The 20,412-nt window shown below is 46.0% G+C and overlaps 1 protein-coding gene across 1 annotated transcript in view; it reads left to right on the forward strand.

Moving 5' to 3' along the window:
* The first annotated feature begins 15,070 nt into the window (after nucleotides 1-15,070).
* LOC141097517 (uncharacterized) overlaps nucleotides 15,071-20,412 on the forward strand; it is an 88,841-nt gene continuing 83,499 nt past the window's right edge. Inside the window, exon 1 of the mRNA XM_073584739.1 lies at nucleotides 15,071-15,262. The gene's annotated coding sequence lies outside the window, so the exon portion shown is untranslated. The remainder of the gene's footprint in view (nucleotides 15,263-20,412) is intronic.

A 20,412-nucleotide genomic window follows, 5' to 3' on the forward strand; every position in this document is an offset into this window, starting at 1 on the left:
ATGTACTTTTGAAAAAAACATAGTTTTAATCGCAGAAATCCTCCATATTCATGAGCTGTGTATAACTCCGCCCCCACCACTGATTGGCTGGCACTTTCTGCCTATGCACAGTGTACACAGAAAGCTGCTAGTCGATGTTGTGGGCGGGGTTATACAGAGCAGCATTCAGAGAATAGGGAGATCTGCAGTAGATGAAGCAGTGATTTTATCACATCTGCAGCAACTTAGCCCTGTAAGTGATACATCACTGGAATTAGGGTTTCTGCCCTTACCTCATACTGCTCTCAGACGAAGTAGCAAACACCAGGAGACAAATTCCTTTTAAAGAGGATATGTCAGCTATCTTCACATGTCTATTTTTTGTAATCTCCATGAAATAGAAAATTGTGAATTTCATGATTTATTCTGGAGAAGTTTATGTTTTCAGACAACTGATTCTTTCCCACATCAGTCATTTGCCTCAACACCAAAAACAAGACAAGTCGGTTTCCTTATGGTAAACTATCCCCAAGCACCTGACACCCAGGTCACATGTCCTATCAGTCCTCCTCTCAAATAATACCTGGAAAAATGAACCCTTGTAAGGCTGTGTGCCCACGATGCAGAAATGATGCGGAATTGTCCGCAGCATTTCCGCCACTCTCCGGCGCGGATAAACGCATGCGGAATTCGCATGCGTTTCTCCGCAAAACACAAGCGTTTTGCAAGCGTTTTTAGGTTGCAGAATGCTTGCGCTTTTCCAAGCGATTTGAAGCATCGCTTGGAAAAGTGATTGACAGGTTGGTGCATAGTGCTTGACAAGTGTGACCAACTTTTTACTATTGATGCTGCCTATGCGGCATCAATAGTAAAGGATACTGTAGAATGTTAAAAATAATAAAAATAAAATATATAGATATACTCACCTCCTGGTGGTCCCCGATCTCCTCAGCAGCGATCCCCGCCCTCATCGACACTGCCAGCAACTTCTATGAATGACCTCTGATGACGTAGCGGTCGTCATTCGCGCAATGCATCCATGGGAACGGAAGATGCTGGCAGCGTGACTGAGAGGCGGGAGGACTCCGGGGGCCAACAGAGGGTAAGTATATCCCTATTTTTTATTTTAATTCTGTTTTTACAGGAATATGGTACCCAGGGCATGGAGGAGGGTCTCCTCTCCTCCAGACCATGGGTACCATCCGCACATGAAGCGCTCACTTTACGCAAGGTGGGCATAGCAACATGCGTAAAGTGAGCATTTCAATGCAATTCCATGGCTGTGGAATCGCCGCAATTCCACAGAATTAATGGACATGCTGCGGATTTTACCGCTATGCGATTCCGCAGCAAGAAAATCCGCAGCATGGGCTCAGCAACTGCGGAATCTCATAGGATTGCATGGGAATGCGTTTTTTAAGCATTTCCGCCGTGTTTTTGCCGCTGCAGAAACGCTTAAAAAATGCAATGTGGGCACACAGCCTAAGAGGGTTTGAAAATACTTCCTTTAAAAAAAACAGAATGAGCATTACATAAATGCCACTTTCAGGTACTGAAGTGAGTGAATCACTTCTAAACAAATCCAAATAATTTTAGAATTTTTCAAAATTCATGGATTCATTTACATTTGAATTTGGGTCAATTCACTTCTTACAAATCCAGCAAAATAATGTCTGTCAGTTCCTCTCCACCCTGGTCCAGTCTTCAGGCATCTACCCTCTTCAACCTGGTCTAGTCTTCAGGCATTGTCCCTCTCCACCCTGATCCAGTCTTCAGGCATCTACTCTCTCCACCCTGGTCCAGTTTTCAGGCATCTTCCCTCTTCACCTTGGTCCAGTCTTCAGGCATCTTCCCTCTCCACCCTGATCCAGTCTTCAGGCATCTTCCCTCTCCACCCTGGTCCAGTCTTCAGGCATCTACCCTCTTCACCCTGGTCCAGTCTTCAGGCATCTACCCTCTCCACCCTGGTCCAGTCTTCAGGCATCTACCCCCTTCACCCTGGTCCAGTCTTCAGGCATCTTCCCTCTCCACCCTGGTCCAGTCTTCAGGCATCTACCCTCTCCACCCTGATCCAGTCTTCAGGCATCTACCCTCTCCACCCTGGTCCAGTCTATAGGCATCTACCCTCTTCACCCTGATCCAGTCTTCAGGCATCTACCCTCTCCACCCTGGTCCAGTCTTCAGGCATCTACCCTCTTCACCCTGGTCCAGTCTTCAGGCATCTTCCCTCTCCACCCTGGTCCAGTCTTCAGGCATGTACCCTCTCCACCCTGATCCAGTCTTCAGGCATCTACCCTCTCCACCCTGGTCCAGTCTATAGGCATCTACCCTCTTCACCCTGGACCAGTCTTCAGCCATCTACCCTCTCCACCCTGGTCCATTTTTCAGGCATCAACCCTCTCCACCATGATCCAGTCTTCAGGCATCTACCCTCCCCACCCTGGTCCAGTCTTCAGGCATCTACCCTCTCCACTCTGGTCCAGTCTTCAGGCATCTACCCTCCCCACTCTGGTCCAGTCTTCAGGCATCTACCCTCTCCACCCTGGTTCAGTCTTCAGGCATCTACCCTCTCCACCTTGACTAGACCTTATCAATTTCAAAGCGTTGCGGCAGCTCATGTAATGACATTGTGGGCAGTGTCACGATATTTTGAAATCTAATCAGTGTGTGGGGCTGAAGATTTCAGGATGTGGCGTCAGAAGATGCCTTAGGCCAGAGTCATGTGGCTTTGAATTCACTCATGTGAGAGAATCAGGCCGATTATGCATATGACAGTCAGCTCAAACTCAGTCAGACTTTAATCCCAGCGTCATCCTACTGTGATCCGATTCTCTCACATGAAAGAATTGCATTCCAGGTGCGAAGAAGACAGAACGTAATTTCTCCATCCTCTCTATTGTTTGTGTCCGCGGATGTCGGATTGCACTCAGATGACATCCAAGTGCTGTCCGATGTTTCTTACGCTCCCATAGACTTGCATGGGTGCGCGTGATCCAAGTATTGGAGCCACTCGTAGCATGCTGCAATTTTTTTCACATGCTGAATTGGCAAGAGAAGAAAAATAATCACAGATCCGCACTGTCTGGAGGGTGCCAGAGGGCGGTACTCATTGACGAGCAGCTGCTCCATGTCGCCCTGGTACTCTATAGGAAATGTGTGTCCCAGATCAAATGTGCTGTAGTGTGTGGGGTGCGTTGCACTCAATTGTATGCCGCAGACTTCAGCTGTCTCCAAATCTTCAATCTCAGGAGCTGCCACACATGAATCATGAGACACCTAGATTGTCTCATAACAAAGAAGTTTACTCAACAGTCCGTGTGCATCATGTTACAACTTGTAGTATCGGACATAACTCTAAGTTTTTTGTTTCAACAGCATAGTACACGTCCAGATTTTCTTTCCGTTCTACCTGGACTATCCCTACTTTCACTGGTTTTGTAAGTCCTAGGGATCCCCAGCCCAGTCCCGCAGTACGTCAGAGGTCCATTACTTTTCCCACCTGCGACTCCACATCAATCTTCCTCTGTATGGAAGGGATTAAAGTGCACACTGTAGCACCAGGATCAAGCCTAGTGCTCCAGACATTACAGGAGTGTATTCACCCAGAGAATTCTAATAAGGCCTCATGCTTCATAGAGCACTGTGTACTCTTTTGCTTTCAAGCCCTTGCTTCTTGTCCTAACACTAAACCCCTCCCACTATGGGTAAGTCCGAAACATTAACACTTACCTTACTCTAATGTCACTACCTAACTACAGTCAACTATTCCACACTACCTATCTTGTGTGCTACTCCGAAACTATGTCTTAGCCTTAGCCTTACCTTTACATTATTTATAGACTATACATTACTATATCACAATACACAATATGAACAAAAAGACGCAAAATATCATTTATATTACAATACAATGCGATTGTGTCTTCAGGAGTAGGAACACGATAGCCATTGTCCACCACCCTTATAGTCCCATAGTATAACAGTGGGCTGAGTGCTGGCCGATAAGGCATCGCATAGCACTCAGCCGTGTTATACACTCATGTGAGCGAGCCCTTAAGACCAGACTGGAGCAGAGTGGGGATGTGCAGCTGGACAAGTTGAGTATATCTATAGCGCCAACATATTCCGTAACACTTTACAATTGAGCTGTTACAAGTACAGACAATAAAGACATTACAGAGCAACACAGAGTTCAGCATTTAAAGGAGTGAGGGGGTGCACGCATGTGGGGGTGCACGCATCACAGAAGCAAAGCGTCACGAAGATAAGCGTCGGGATACAGCAGTTATTACATGGCAGTTAGTCAGGACAGGAGTCAAGTAACCCTCACTCTGCTGTCCCTTTTAACCATGTGCTTTATTCCTATCCTCCTATGTTCTCTTGCAATCCACTTTCACCGACCAATCCCCCCTCCATCACGACTCATATACATCAGCTCCTCTCTCTTTGCTTCTCCCATGTACAGCTCCCATGCACTTCTCACCTTCTTAAAAAGCCTCAGCCCATCTTGCCCAAACACACTGCACATAAAATCTTCATACAATTCCAAAAACTACTTGCTCTTTATCTTCCTGCTCCTACTGATTTCAGGGGACATCTCCCCCAACCCCGGTCCACCATCCCCCAACCTCAACCCCTACCCTACCTCACATCGAAACCTTAATAATCTTACTAATATCACTTGCACTCCTTCATCTCCTTCTTTCAATTGTGCCCTTTGGAATCCACGGTCTGTATGCAACAAGCTTCCTTTCCTACACAATTACTTTCTGAAAAACTCTCTGAATTTGTTGGCCCTCACGGAAACCTGGATTCAGGATTCTGACACTGTCTCTCCTGCTGCCATTTCCCATGGTGGCTTACAATTCTCCCATTCCCCGAGACCGACAAATAGACCTGGTGGTGGAGTCGGCATACTCCTGTCCCCACAATGCACTTTCCAGGTCATCCCCTCAGTTCCATCACTCTCGTTCCCTTCTTTTGAAGTCCACACCATCAGGCTCTTTCGTCCCCTCTCCCTCAGAGTAGCGGTCATATACCGGCCCCCAGGCTCACCCACCCACTTCCTGGACCATTTCTCTGCCTGGCTGCCGCACTTCATGTCCTCAGAACTACCAACCCTTATCCTGGGAGACTTCAACATCCCCATTAACAGCCCCACGTCCACATCTGCATCCCAGCTTCTATCACTAACCACTTCTCTAGGCTTCTCTCAGCTCTCAACCTCTGAAACACACAAAGACGGTAACACCCTGGACCTGGTTTTCGCCCGGCTCTGCTCAATCTCCTACCTAGATAACTCACCGCTTCCCCTCTCTGACCACAACATTCTCTCCTTTACACTCACAAATCCTCGCTCACCCCAGCACCCTCCTACCTACCATTCAGTCAGAAATCTACAAGCCATTAACCCTCATACACTTTCAGACTCCCTACACTCATCATTGTCCCCAATCTCTTCTTTGTCCTGTCCTGATCTGGCTGTACATCACTTCAATGACACTCTTAGAAGCACCCTTGACCAAGTAGCTCCCCTCACCCTCAGAACCTCCAAACACAGAGTGAAACAGCCCTGGCTCACATCGCAAACCCGATTTCTCCAGCGATGCTCTAGGTGTGCTGAACGCTTATGGAGGAAAACACACACACCAGAAGACTTCATACACTTCAAATTTATGTTAAGGACATATAACTCTGCCCTTCACCTCGCCAAACAGACCTACTTCACCACCCTGATCTCCTCACTATCCAACAACCCCAAGAAACTTTTTGACACCTTTCACTCCCTCCTCAGGCCAAAAGCACAAGCCCCTATCACAGACATTTGCGCTGATGACCTGGCCTCCCACTTTATAGAGAAAATAGACAATATCCGTCAGGAAATCCGCTCCCAATCACCAAGTTCAGTGACTCCCATCCCTCCCTGCATTTCCCCTGGCTCACTCTCCACATTTGCTCCCATCACAGAAGAAGAAGTCTCCAGGCTCCTCTCCTCTTCTCGTCCAACTACATGCACAACCGACCCCATTCCCTCACATCTCCTCCAGTCTCTCTCCCCAGTCGTCACAACTCACCTAACTACAATCTTTAATCTCTCCCTCTCCTCTGGCATTTTCCCCTCCTCCTTCAAACACTCTATCATTACTCCATTACTAAAGAAACCCACCCTTGACCCATCCTGCACAAACAACTACAGACCAGTCTCCAATCTCCCCTTCATCTCTAAACTCTTGGAGCGCCTGATATACTCACGCCTTACCCGTTACCTCTCCACTCACTCCCTCCTAGACCCTTCACAGTCCGGTTTCCGCCCCCTACATTCGACAGAAACTGCACTCATCAAAGTGACCAATGACCTTCTGACAGCAAAACGTAATGGTGACCATTCTCTGCTCATTCTTCTCGACCTTTCTGCAGCTTTCGACACTGTTGACCATCCTCTCCTACTCTCTAGGCTCCAGTCACTAGGCATTAAGGACACTGCTCTTTCCTGGTTCTCCTCCTATCTTTCCAACCGCTCCTTCAGTGTTCTGTTTTCTGGCTCCACTTCATCTCCTCTTCCTCTCACTGTTGGGGTACCTCAGGGCTCAGTCCTTGGCCCCCTTCTCTTCTCTCTCTATACAGCCCCAATTGGACAGACCATAAGCAGATTTGGCTTTCAGTACCATCTTTATGCTGATGACACACAACTGTACACATCATCCCCTGACCTTACCTCCGCTGTACTACAGAACGCCACTGACTGTCTGTCTGCAGTCTCCAACATCATGTCTGCTCTCTATCTGAAACTCAACCTCTCCAAAACTGAACTTCTTCTGCTCCCACCATCTACTAACCTCCCTAAATCTGACATTTCCCTCTCTGTGGGTGGCACCATAATAACACCCCGACAGCAGGTGCGCTGTCTGGGTGTTATGTTCGACTCCGATCTCTCCTTCACCTCCCATATACAATCTCTTGCCCGCTCATGCCGCTTACACCTAAAGAACATCTCTAGAATCCGCCCTTTTCTCACCATGGAAACAACAAAAACTCTCACTGTCGCCCTGATCCACTCCCGCCTAGACTACTGTAATGCTCTATTAATTGGCCTCCCTCTCACTCGACTCTCCCCTCTCCAGTCTATCCTTAATGCAGCAGCCAGGGTTGTCCATCTGGCTAATCGTTTCTCAGACGCGTCCGCTCTTTGCCAGTCGTTACACTGGCTGCCAATTCATTACAGGGTACAATTCAAAGTACTTGTTCTCACCCACAAAGCTCTCCACAGTGCGGCACCCCCTTACATCTCCTCCCTCATTTCTGTCTATCGGCCTAACCGACCGCTGCGCTCTGCAAATGACTTTCGACTAACCTCTGCCCTAATCCGTACCTCCCACTCCCGACTCCAAGACTTCTCCCGTGCTGCGCCAATCCTCTGGAATGCTCTACCCCAAAATATTAGGACCATCCACAATTTGCATAGTTTTAGGCGCTCGCTCAAAACACATTTGTTCAGAGCGGCCTATCACATTCAGTAATCAAAGTCATGTTTGTGTGTGTGTAGCCCATTCACTATCTCCATCTAACCCCCACCCCCTGAAGATGGCTGGACCGTCATTGTAAATACATCATTGTAAATACAAACCTGTGCTTTGTATCCCCCCCACCTCATTGTAGATTTTAAGCTCCACGAGCAGGGTCGTCTTATTTCGCTTTAATTATTGTATTGTTAACGTTGTTACTTATGACTGTTGTGTTTGAAACTGTTCAACTGTAAAGCGCTGCGGAATATGTTGGCGCTATATAAATAAAGATTATTATTATTATTATTATTGAGTGAGGGTCCTACTCACAATCTTACACTCTATAAGGAAATAGGGGACACATAATAGGTAAAAAGCGCTTGCCAGGTATGGCCCAGCAATCATGGTCCAGTATATATATTTTATTCTTGTTAACTCTACAATTATTATGTTCAAGTTCTGGAGGGATCTTAGGCTTTAACAATGCACAATCAATCCATGGCAAATAAATTTGATTTGCTCATCACTAGTACTGAACTATCAAATCCTTTAATGTTTTCTATGGGCTAAATGGGTTCTCCCACAAACAAAAGTTATTTTTTTTAATCATTAGATCTTGGAATTATAATAATTTCCACAATTGGATGTGTTTAAATAAAATGTTCCTGTGCTGAGATAATCTTATACATGTGCCCCTGCTGTGTACTGTGTAATGGCTGTGTCTGACCATGCAGGAATATGATCTGATCATACCACAGCTCCTGGGCAGGGGAGGAAGCAAAAGAGTGGATACAGACAGGGCAGCATGACATCACGGATGATTCTCTCTTTGAAGTAAAAAATTATTTAAAAACAGGCAGTGAAATGTTTTCCTCACAAAAAGAATAATCTGTGATCCCTGGCTGTCCGGTCTGTATATGCTCTTTTTCTCCTCCCCTGCCCAGGAGCTGTGGTATGATCAGACCATGTCCCTGCACGGTCAGACACGGCAATTACACAGTACACAGCAGGGGAACATTTATAAGATTTTCTCAGCACAGTAGCATTATTTTTTAACACATCCAATTGTGGAAGTTATCAGTCCAATATCTATTGATTAAAATGAACTTATGTATATCTAGGAGGAATAACAAAGGAACGGCACAATCTGGATATCCAAGTAAAGGAACGTTATTTATTGGGCAATAGAACTATCTACTTAAACACAAATGTCAGGAGAGCTGACTCTGCTATGCTTGTGCTAAGCAGTATATACATCAGCATCTTGGTATTAATACAGCAGTGCAGGGAATTTTTTCATATCTTACTATAAATCCGGGCAGTCAATAGCTCAGATGATACGTCTGGAGGCTCTGCCATCAGTTTATTGTTTTTCAAGGAAAAGAGCAACCTTGTCTATAGGCTGGTAGCGCTGTATATACTTTAACAGAGGTGTGCTGCATTATGAGGCGCTGCCTTTGGACAAGAGTTGGACTGTTCGTTGGGAAAAGCAAATTGTTTCGAATGCTATACAGTATGTCATGGTTTGAACAGGGTTCTTGCCCTGCACTCACAGGGTTAAGTGTTCGTGGCCTCTTTCTGGATCTGGGAGGGGTATTTATACTCACTCTTTACTAGGGTTCTCTGTCAGCTATACTGTTGTTCTGGTGTGTCTGACCCCTGGTGTGCGTGTATTCTGCGTTGCTTGTTTGCTTCCCGTGTATGACCCGGTCCGTTCCCTCACTCTGTACTCCGTCTCTCGTTTTGGTACTATTGTCTTTTCTGGTTCTGACCTCCTGGCTTGGCTATCGTTACTCTGTTACAGTTTGTCCCTATTGTACCGTCTATTGCCCGTTCTGGTTTTCTGATCTATTGCTACATCCTGACTATGCGCTCTGTCTAACCCTTTGGTACTGTATTGCTATCTCGTGCTTTGACCTGGCTTGATCTGGTTTCTGTCTCTGTCTATGCCCCTTGGTGGCATTGCCCTGTAGTTACCTTTCTAGGAGTTTCCCTGCAGCTCCTGGCTCTGTGGAGCTGAGGCCACGCCCCCAGCAGTCATGTGCTTCAGGTCCTGTGAGCTTGGAGCATGCATCGTCACCACTGAGACCCCGCTCCGCAGGTATCTTTGTGCACAGTCTTTGTACTCAGGACACGCACACTGGCTCAGTGAGCAAGTGCAGTGCGGGGTTCCTGACATTATAGCTGTCCATTTCAGCTTTTTTTTCCTCTGAAGAGAAAAAAAAAAAGTGTGTTATCCTCATGGATCCCATACAAGCTTTGGCTGATCAGGTCAAGCACCTGACCCAAATGTTCCACAAACTTAATGTGGAACAGCGCGCGATGGTCCATACCCAGCAACAGTTGGTGGATACTGTGCAGGGGGCTGTCGCTGCAGGGGCTCCTAGTGCTGGGGATAGAGATGTGTCATTGGCATCCCCTGAATCTCCAGTCAAATTGACAGACCCTTTCTCAGGGGATAAAAGGGAGTTCAGGTCTTTCAGAGAAGGATGCAAGCTTTTTTTTTTCTCTGAGGCCCCGCTCCTCCGGGGATGAGTTTCAGAGGGTGGGGGTCGTCATTTCCCTACTTCGGGGGGCTCCACAGGCATGGGCTTTCTCTCTCTCTTCCTCTGCTCCTGAACATATGTCTGTGAATTTGTCCTTTGAGGCTCTGGGGCACATTTATGATGAGCCTGATAGAGTGCGTCTGGCAGAGGATATGTTGATGAGTGTGACACAGGGGAGGCACTCTGCTGAATGGTTCTGCTCTGAGTTCAGACGCTGGGCAGCGGAGGTCTCCTGGGATGATGCTGCCCTCCGTGGTTTGTTCTGTAGAGGCCTGTTCGAACGTTTGAAAGATGCCCTAGCCCTTCATCCTCCACCGGATTAATTGGAGGATGCTATGATCCAGGCTGTCCGCATGGACCGTAGGCTGCGGGCAAGAGGGGTCATGCTGCAGGAGACCCCTTTATTCTCCAATCTGAGGGACTCTGCATCTAGTCCTGAGTCCATGGAGGTTGGTGCCATGTCATTGGAGGAAAAAGAGAGGAGAAGGCGTAGAAACAACCAATTGTGCTTTTACTGTGGATCCGCTGGACATTTGAGAAGGAACTGTCTGTCTTGCCCTTCTTCAGTGAAGCCGTCAGGAAAACGACTGAGTCTGGGTAACAATCGAGGAGGTTGCCCAGACTCCCAGGTACCCTTTTCCTCACTTACTAAAATTCTGCTTCCGGTGGAATTGGAACATACAGGCGGTCCGGTTGGGACTACCGCCTTTGTTGACTGTGGTTCTTCTATTAATCTGATCAATGCCAAAGTTGTGACTTTTCATAAGATAGGGACAGTCAGGTTAAAAGATCCTGTTAAAATTGTGGCAATTGATTCTTCTCCTATCACCCAGGAGGGAATTTGTTTCATGACTGATACCTTTTCGCTGAAAGTGGGTTCCACTCACGTGGAAAAATTAAGGTGTTTTGTTCTAAATAATCTGCCAGCTGGACTGGTACTGCGTATGCCTTGGCTTCAACGTCACAATCCTACTATTGACTGGGTCACGGGGGAGATCATTCAGTGGGGTTGTATGGCTAACGGTCTATATTGTAACTTGACAACTCTTGTCACCCCAGTAAAATCTGTGTCAGTGTCGTCTGTCGATCTGGAAGGTATTCCGGAGTACCTGAAATATTTTGAAGACGTATTTTCTGAAAGTGAGGCTGAGGCGCTACCACCACATAGACCCTTTGATTGTGCCATTAATCTAGTCCCTGGAGCCAAGTTACCCAAGGCTCGCCTGTTCAATTTGTCCAGGCCCGAACATCTAGCCATGAAGAAGTACATTACCGAGAGTCTCCGCAAAGGGCATATTAGGCCTTCTGTTTCACCTGTGGCGGTGGGCTTCTTTTTTGTTAAGAAAAAAGATGGTGGTTTGCGGCTGTGCCTCGACTTTCGGGAATTAAACAAAATTACTGTAAAAATACATACCCTCTCCCCCTAATTCGTGATCTATGTAACCAACTCACCGGGGCCAAGTGGTTCTCTAAACTTGATTTACTTGGGGCATACAACCTTATAAGAGTCCGGGAAGGGGACGAATGGAAGACAGCATTCCTGACGACTGAAGGGCTGTTCGAAAACTTGGTTATGCCCTTTGGTCTCACCAACGCTCCTGCTGTTTTTCAGAATTTTACTAATGTAATTTTCTCTGATTTAATTGGTCGTTTTGTGGTCATCTATTTGGATGACATTCTGGTGTACTCGGTGGACAGTCAATCTCACTTGCACCATTTGCAGATGGTTCTCCTGAGACTGAGGGAGAATCATTTGTATGCCAAGTTGGAAAAATGCTCATTTTTCATGCAAGAAGTATCCTTTCTGGGGTTAATTGTGTCAGGGGAGGGGTTCCGCATGGATCCTAGGAAGGTCCAGGCTGTTACAGATTGGGTGCAGCCTCATGACTTGAAAGGGTTGCAGCGATTTTTAGGCTTTGCTAACTTTTGTAGGAAATTTATTAAGGGTTTCTCGCAGGTGGTAAAGCCTCTAATGGACCTCACTCTCAAGGGAGCTGATGTAAAAAATTGGTCTGTAGCTGCAAAAAATTCTTTCATGACATTAAAAAAGTGCTTTTCTTCAGCCCCTGTATTGGTACAACCTGACCCGTCAAGACCTTTTATCGTGGAGGTTGACGCCTCGGAAGTAGGGGTGGGGGCAGCTTTGTCTCAGGGCCCTCCTACCCTTACTAATCTGAGGCCTTGCGCCTTCTTCTCTAAAAAATTTTCCTCTGCCGAGAGAAATTGCGATGTCTGCAATAGAGAGTTGTTGGCAGTAAAGTTGGCTTTTGAAGAATGGAGGCATTTCCTGGGGGGGGGCTATTCATCCCATTACAGTCATCACTGATCAAATTTGGCCTATATCGAGTTTGCCAAGAGATTGACCCCCAGACAGGCTCGGTGGGCGCTTTTTTTTTCTCGATTTCAGTTTACCATCACATTCCGCCCGGGATCTAAAAACATCAAGGCTGATGCATTATCCCAAAGCTTTGATTCGGTGTCCCCTCCAGAACCTCCCTCCTCCATTCTTCAGCCAGGAGTAGTAGTGGCCAAAATCTCATCTGAGTTACAGAGAGAGATTTTGGAGGCCCAGACTCGAGCTCCGGGTGGTAAACCCCCGGGTAAATTGTTTGTACCGGAACGTTTCCATCTCGGACTTATGCAGAAATTACACGATTCTTTGTTGAGTGCTCACCCTGGGATTGCAGCTACCCGGGGGGCAATTGTGAGGGGTTTCTTGGTGGCCCTCTATGGTAGATATTAAAAAGTTTGTGACTGCATGTGGGGTGTGCGCTCGTTCTAAAAGTTCTCAGGTCCGGCTGGCCGGGGAGTTGGTGCCTTTGCCAATTCCGGATAGACCATGGACTTTATCCATGGATTTTATCACAAATCTTCCTCCTTCCAGGGGCAACTCGTTGATATGGGTGGTGGTGGATAGGTTTTCAAAACGGGTCAGGTCCAGCATTTGCAGTAGGGGAGAAGGTGTGGCTATCCACCCGCAATATCAAGCTTAAGATTCCATCTATAAAGCTGGGCCCCAAGTTTATTGGCTCATACAAAGTTGTGAAGGTTGTTAACCCAGTAGCCTACTGACTGCAGCTGCCCACCTCCTTTAAAATTTCTGATGTCTTCCACAGGTCCCTGTTAAAGCCTGTGGGGATGGTGAGAGAGGATCCCTCATCAAATGCTCCGCCAGTGCTGGTAGAGGGGCAGCTGGAGTATGAAGTAGGGCGCATTGTCGACTCCCGGTGGGTGCGCCGGAGACTCCAGTATCTGATACACTGAAAGGGGTACTCTCTGGAGGATCGTCATGGGTTCCAGCCAGTTCGGTGCATGCCGATCGTCTGGCGCGGGCTTTTCACGCCAGATACCCAGACACGCCTGGGGGTCCAGTGGCCCCCCGTTAAGAGGGGGGTACTGTCATGGTTTGAACAGGGTTCTTGCCCTGCACTCACAGGGTTAAGTGTTCGTGGCCTCTTTCTGGATCTGGGAGGGGTATTTATACTCACTCTTTACCAGGGTTCTCTGTCAGCTATACTGTTGTTCTGGTGGGTCTGACCCCTGGTGTGCGTGTATTCTGCGTTGCTTGTTTGCTTCCCGTGTATGACCCGGTCCGTTCCCTCACTCTGTACTCTGTCTCTCATTTTGGTACTATTGTCTTTTCTGGTTCTGACCTCCTGGCTTGGCTATCGTTACTCCGTTACAGTTTGTCCCTATTGTACCGTCTATTGCCTGTTCTGGTTTTCTGATCTATTGCTACGTCCTGACTATCCGCTCTGTCTAACCCTTTGGTACTGTATTGCTATCTCGTGCTTTGACCTGGCTTGATCTGGTTTCTATCTCTGTCTATGCCCCTTGGTAACATTGCCCTGTAGTTACCTTTCTAGGAGTTTCCCTGCAGCTCCTGGCTCTGTGGAGCTGAGGCCACGCCCCCAGCAGTCACGTGCTTCAGGTCTTGTGAGCTTGGAGCATGCATCGTCACCACTGAGACCCCGCTCCGCAGGTATCTTTGTGCACAGTCTTTGTACTCAGGACACACGCACTGGCTCATTGAGCAAGTGCAGTGCGGTGTTCCTGACACTGTAGGGTTCAGCAAGAAGATCTTCAAGAGCCTCGTCCAGTGCTGAAATTAAGATGTTGCACCAGACCTACTACTTAGAGGAAGAGCCGGGCATGTTGCCAGCTAGGAGGAGGTTCACAGGGCTTTGGTTCAGTGGCCATTGACCACTGATGTGGTCACTGTACTTGGGTCCTGCTAAACCTTCTCCTCTACAGTTCCTTTAAAAATGAACCTCTCATCAGGATTTTACACCCCAAACTATTTATATATGTATATAGTGTAACACATGCACAGGGAACTGTCAGAGCATCTACCGGCATGACTCTAAGAAGAGTTTTGCAGTGGCTGTTAAACAGGGACCTACGGACACTAATCGTTTTTTTCCTGAGTGGCAAAAGACTACAACTCCCAGGGATCCTTGTTCCAGTGAGATGATAGAGGAAGGGAGGAGGAGGGACTTGGTGGAGGACGCTGAGGAGAAAGTGAAAGTAAAGAGAGAGAGGAGAGAAAACATGGCTGCTGCTGGTTATGAGAAACAGAGCGTTGTGGATCTTGATTCCCCTAAGTTGCAGAGTGTGGGGGACCCCACGGAGAAACCAGTGTTGCCAGAGAGAGCAAAGATCCAGAGAGTTCTGTCGGCACTCCCATCGGATAAAGGTCTAAATCCTGCAGCCCTCAGCTGGAGTCTAAAGAATCCCCCGATTGTTGGAGACACAGTGAGTGTTCTGCTGAGACTTGTGATTCTATCAGCGTGACTTACAGTGAGTACACTGCAACCGAGACTATTGACAGCAACATTCATTTAAGTGCACCTACGTTTTCTACTTTGCGCGCCAACCTTCCTTTGCACGCCAACATCCGCGGCAACTGGGCCCCAACGGTTGGACTGAGTAAATGCAAAAGAGGGGGAATTGGCCACGTTATATTTGCAGGGTTGGGGTTTAATTAGTCTGTGATGTGTATATGACTTTTATAGAGCACAGTTAATCGCATTGTATGTTTATTCCTGTAAATCCATTTTAATTCTGCTTCATAGCAATAAATCTGTTAAACTGTTTTACTCCTGCTTCCTGAGTGTGTACCGAGCTGTGGCAGGGGTTTCCCGAATCAGCCCCTGGCAGAAGATAACTGTCCTTCTGCAGCCCAGAGACAGAGCTCCAATCAAGATTCGGGTGGAGGCACTGCGTACAAAAGAGGTGAGACCCCCCATAACACCCAGTGTACATTGGTATCCATAAAGGGGTGTTACAATGGCTTTTGCACAGACTAGTCCAGCAATACCTTGACATGGCCATACCATTCCACCATTACTGAGAAGTCTGCGTTTGAATCACACTGAAGAGCTATTTGTAGATCAGAAGCCTCTGTCACTCCAACTCTATTCCCCGCATTCTCCTTTTTGATTGATGACTCCTTTGATTGTGGTCACACAATAGAGGCTCTCAGTCAAGTAGGAGAAGGCGGCGCTGGACCAGGAATAGACCTGGAGAGGCAGTGCCTTCAGATCTACCTTAGCTCTTCAGTCTCATTTGCATATTAATTAAAATGCTGATTTCTTGGTAAGGTAAGAATGGACTGACCATGTTAAGTATTGATGGTTTTGTCTTTAAAAGAGCTACATGCACATGAAAAAAATTCATTTTGGGGGAGAAATCCTGCCAACAGATTCCGCAATCTCCATGTATTTGTGTCCGTGCAAACTGAGTGCATTTCTTAATGTAAAAGCTTGATATGTTTATAAATGTTGTTTGCCTTTAAAATTCTGCTTTTTTTTTTTTTATTCGGCTTGAACGAAAATGAAGTCCAAATGTGAGAGAACATAATGCGGAGATTGAAAAAAAAAAATCTCATATATTGTTTAATAGCCATGGAGTAAAGCAATCCACTCGGATGGTATGGAGGCTCGTAATGAACATTAAGTGCCCGTGCAGTAATGCCGCTTCTGCAATCCATTTAACTGTTGCATTAGCTTCTTCGCTGGAAGATGCTTCATTTCATACACAGTTAATCCTTTTATTATTAGACCGGACTGATGGAAATAGGCCACAGTTCTCGTCTTTATGAAAAGCAATCCGTGTGGGAGTTTAAGTGATGGAAGAAACGTGCAAGGATGCTTTTAATAAAGATGGATCAAGTGATACATCTCAGCCTGAGACCTCTCACACACAATCATATTCTAGGAAGTCAGAATTCTCAGTTTTTATACACTACAGGTCCAGCATCAAAGTCTGTGCAAAGATTCAGTACTACTGCCCTTCTCACACGACTTTCTTAAAGGGAATGTGTGAAAAGAAAATGACCCTTTGTGTAAGCAAGGTTTTATTTTACATGGATTTATTTCCTTTTTTGGTAAGCTTTTTTTTTTTTCAATTTTCAAAAAGTGAAGTCCACAATGAGAAACCACAGAAAGAACTCATTTACTGCAGATTTCATGTGCAGATGAGATTCGACACTTTGGCGCTGTATTATGCTATTTATTGTCTTTCATAAAATCTTCACAAAAAATCCACTGCATGTGCATTTACCTTAGATCTTACTGATGATCTGTTCTGTATGTGCAATGATAGTAATAAAGATTAGGATGAAAGTGGATGTACACATACGGTGTACAGTGTAGGTGGAGGGTGGTCCACAGGATAATTTACTAAGTTCGTCCCAAGGAATCCAAGTCTGACACTGCCTGTGGACCTTCAGGGGATTCTACCAACTCTCTTAAACTCTCCAGATCTTTTCAAACCTGGATCTATAAGTATTGAAATTGGAAATGTCAGGGAAATAGTAAAGGTAGGTGTCAGAGCTGTAGCAAGGCAATATGGCTGGAACAGTGGTGGCAAATGTGGCAGAGCCGAAACACTGATGCAGCATAGTTGACTAAGGAATCGGCGAAGCAAAGCTGAATTTGGAAGGGAGACTCTATGTAGCAAAGCTGTCTCAGCGCTGAGTTTGAAATGTAGCGGAGTTGCCTCACCAAGGAGATATTGGTGTATCAGGGCTGACATTACAATAGAATTTCAATGTAATATAGAAATTTACCAGGATTTATTCAGTGAAGAGGAACTGGTATAGCAGAGCTGAGTTTGCAATGGAGACTTAAGCAGCTAGAGCCATGAAACGGCAGAGTTGTACAGCAAAGATTGATGTAGCCATGCTGAAATCATAAAATAGCAGATTTGTACAATCAAGATTTATGTAGTAGTGCCAGGGTTGCCACTAGAAATTTCAGGGCCCCATACTGGCAACATTTTCGGGCCCCCCTGAGACTCCGTCCAGGCTCCACCCCAGGTTCTCCTCCACCCCACAAACTTTCCACAGTCTCACTGACTACTCTTGGAAAATTCTACTTCTGCATCATGTTCTCACCAATCACACGTTAACAGTTCTCATAGAACACCATATCGCGTGCATAGCAGCTTTTGTTTTGGCCAAAAGATTTTTTAAGCCACCAGCATGACAAGATAGAATCTTTTGGCCAGGCCCTACTCTACTCTAACCTATTAGAAGTTGCTGAAATATCCAATATTCTTTTTAGGTATATTTTATTTATTTTTATTTAAGGGAATGTGTCACATACATTTTCTAAAATGACCAATAATACCACATACAAGGGACAAATACCGTCACATCATGGACGGACCACATACTACCACCAAATAGTGACCGAATAATATACCATACAAGGGACAAATACTGTCACACCATGAGCAGATCACATAAAACTACCACATAGTGACTGAGTACTACAATACTGATCATTAATAAAAAAACACAATACTAATATATTACCATAAGAACCATTATACACAGGAGCTCTGTACATAGTATACACTGTGAAAACCAAAAGCAAAACACAAAACAAATATCCTGGAATAAAAAAGTAAAAAAATATATTGCAAAAATTGCATGAAGGTAGTAATAATAGTAATAATAAGGGTATTTAGTTAACATAATTTTGATCAAAATAATGTAGAAGCCATCCCACCACGTCACGGCAACCCTTGTGGGACAGTCCTAACTCTTGTATTTAAAACCTTTCCACTTGTCAAGTGACGTAAATGTGAACAAGGACAGAGGGACTGAACCACCAGTAATAGTATAGGCCAGACAGGATGGATTTTCCAACTCAGAAACAGGGCGGTCACACCCTTATATGCGCAGAATGCACAATGAAACAAATGAGAAACTGGGTCTGAGCAGAAAAAGTAAATTAATGTGCATGCAAAATGTAATTGCATATGAACACATGACCTTTACACAGAGAAAACCAAAAGCAAAACACAAAACAAATATCCTGGAATAAAAAAGTAAAAAAATATATTGCAAAAATTGCATGAAGGTAGTAATAATAGTAATAATAAGGGTATTTAGTTAACATAATTTTGATCAAAATAATGTAGAAGCCATCCCGCCACGTCACGGCAACCCTTGTGGGACAGTCCTAACTCTTGTATTTAAAACCTTTCCACTTGTCAAGTGACGTAAATGTGAACAAGGACAGAGGGACTGAACCACCAGTAATAGTATAGGCCAGACAGGATGGATTTTCCAACTCAGAAACAGGGCGGTCACACCCTTATATGCGCAGAATGCACAATGAAACAAATGAGAAACTGGGTCTGCGCAGAAAAAGTAAATTAATGTGCATGCAAAATGTAATTGCATATGAACACATGACCTTTACACAGAGAAAACCAAAAGCAAAACACAAAACAAATATCCTGGAATAAAAAAGTAAAAAAATATATTGCAAAAATTGCATGAAGGTAGTAATAATAGTAATAATAAGGGTATTTAGTTAACATAATTTTGATCAAAATAATGTAGAAGCCATCCCGCCACGTCACGGCAACCCTTGTGGGACAGTCCTAACTCTTGTATTTAAAACCTTTCCACTTGTCAAGTGACGTAAATGTGAACAAGGACAGAGGGTCTGAACCACCAGTAATAGTATAGGCCAGATAGGATGGATTTTCCACACAGTATACACTGTGTAGTGTCAATGTACAGGTAATAGTGATTCACCAGTGACATTATACACAGGAGCCCTGTATATAGTGTAAATGTACAGGTAACACACTGAGTCACCAGTGACATCTCTAGTTGAAGATATTCACCTTTGCTTTGCTTCTTCATCCAGTGCAGACCGCCATCACTTCTTCCAGTCAGAATTAATCTGCAGAAAATAACAGTTATCTAGAGCAGTGGTCCCCAACCTTTTTTGCACCAGGGACCGGCTTCAAGCAAGACCATTCTTCCATGGCCCAGCAGGGCGGGGATGGAGGTGTGACAGGGGTGGGGCTTTGGTCATAAGGGGGCAGGGCTATGGACGGGGTTGTAGTTTAGTAGTGCATACTTATCATTTAATTATAACATTTATAATGTGAATAGGTTTTGAATGAGTGGGATCACCGGGCTTATTTCCCTGTATCAGTGGGAGCACTGGGCTTGTTTTACTGCAACAAGACGGTCCCATCTAGGGGTGACGGGAGACAGCGACACCCTTGTATGCATGGCTCTGCTCCCACCTTTGTATGCATGGCTCCGCTCCCACCCTTGTATGTATGGCTCCGCTCCCACCCCTGTTTGCATGGCTCCACTCCCACCCTTGTATACATGGCTCTGCTCCCACCCTTGTATGCATGGCTGGGCTCCCCCATCCTCCCCCATCCTCCCCCATCATACTTGCCCTCAGACTGTCGCTGAACTTCCCTGCATCTCTATCCTGGCGCATCAGCTTCTTTCTGTGCGGAGCGGCCACGTAGTACCGCTCATTAAGGTCATGAATATGGACGCCACATCTATGGGAGTGGAGTCGCGTCCATATTCATGACCTTATTGAGTGGTACTACGTGGCCGCTCAGCACTGGATGAAGCTGCCGTGCCCGACAGGGATGCAGGAACTGAGGGTGAATATCGATGTCTTCTGGAAGCCGGCGGTTGCAGCTGTCACTACAGTACTACAGCCACCGGCTCCCCTTGTGTCCAGCATTCTGAGCCGTGGCTCCGCGGACTGGCAACAGAACTGCAACGGTCCGGTCCTGGGCCGCGGACTGGTGGTTGAGGACCCCTGATCTAGAACACATTTCCTAATTTTTCCCTAACTTTTACACTACGCCAGATGAAGAAAAAAAGTGACAGTGTCACCCTGCATATTAACAGGAATCCCACTGAAATCAGTATCCTCACAGCTGTATTAATATCCCTTAATTAGCCCTTAAGGTAATAATGTCCTATATCCTGGCGCCTTCCCTTAATAACATCCCCCATCCTGGTCCCCATGTGTCTCATTCCTTGCCCCATGTGTCTCCATCCTGCTCCCACATGTCCTCCCATCATGGCCCCATGAATC

This window comes from Dendrobates tinctorius, unplaced genomic scaffold (genome assembly GCF_039654945.1).
Source record: "Dendrobates tinctorius isolate UK_male_01 unplaced genomic scaffold, ASM3965494v1 ptg000084l, whole genome shotgun sequence".
Lineage (NCBI taxonomy): Eukaryota > Metazoa > Chordata > Amphibia > Anura > Dendrobatidae > Dendrobates > Dendrobates tinctorius.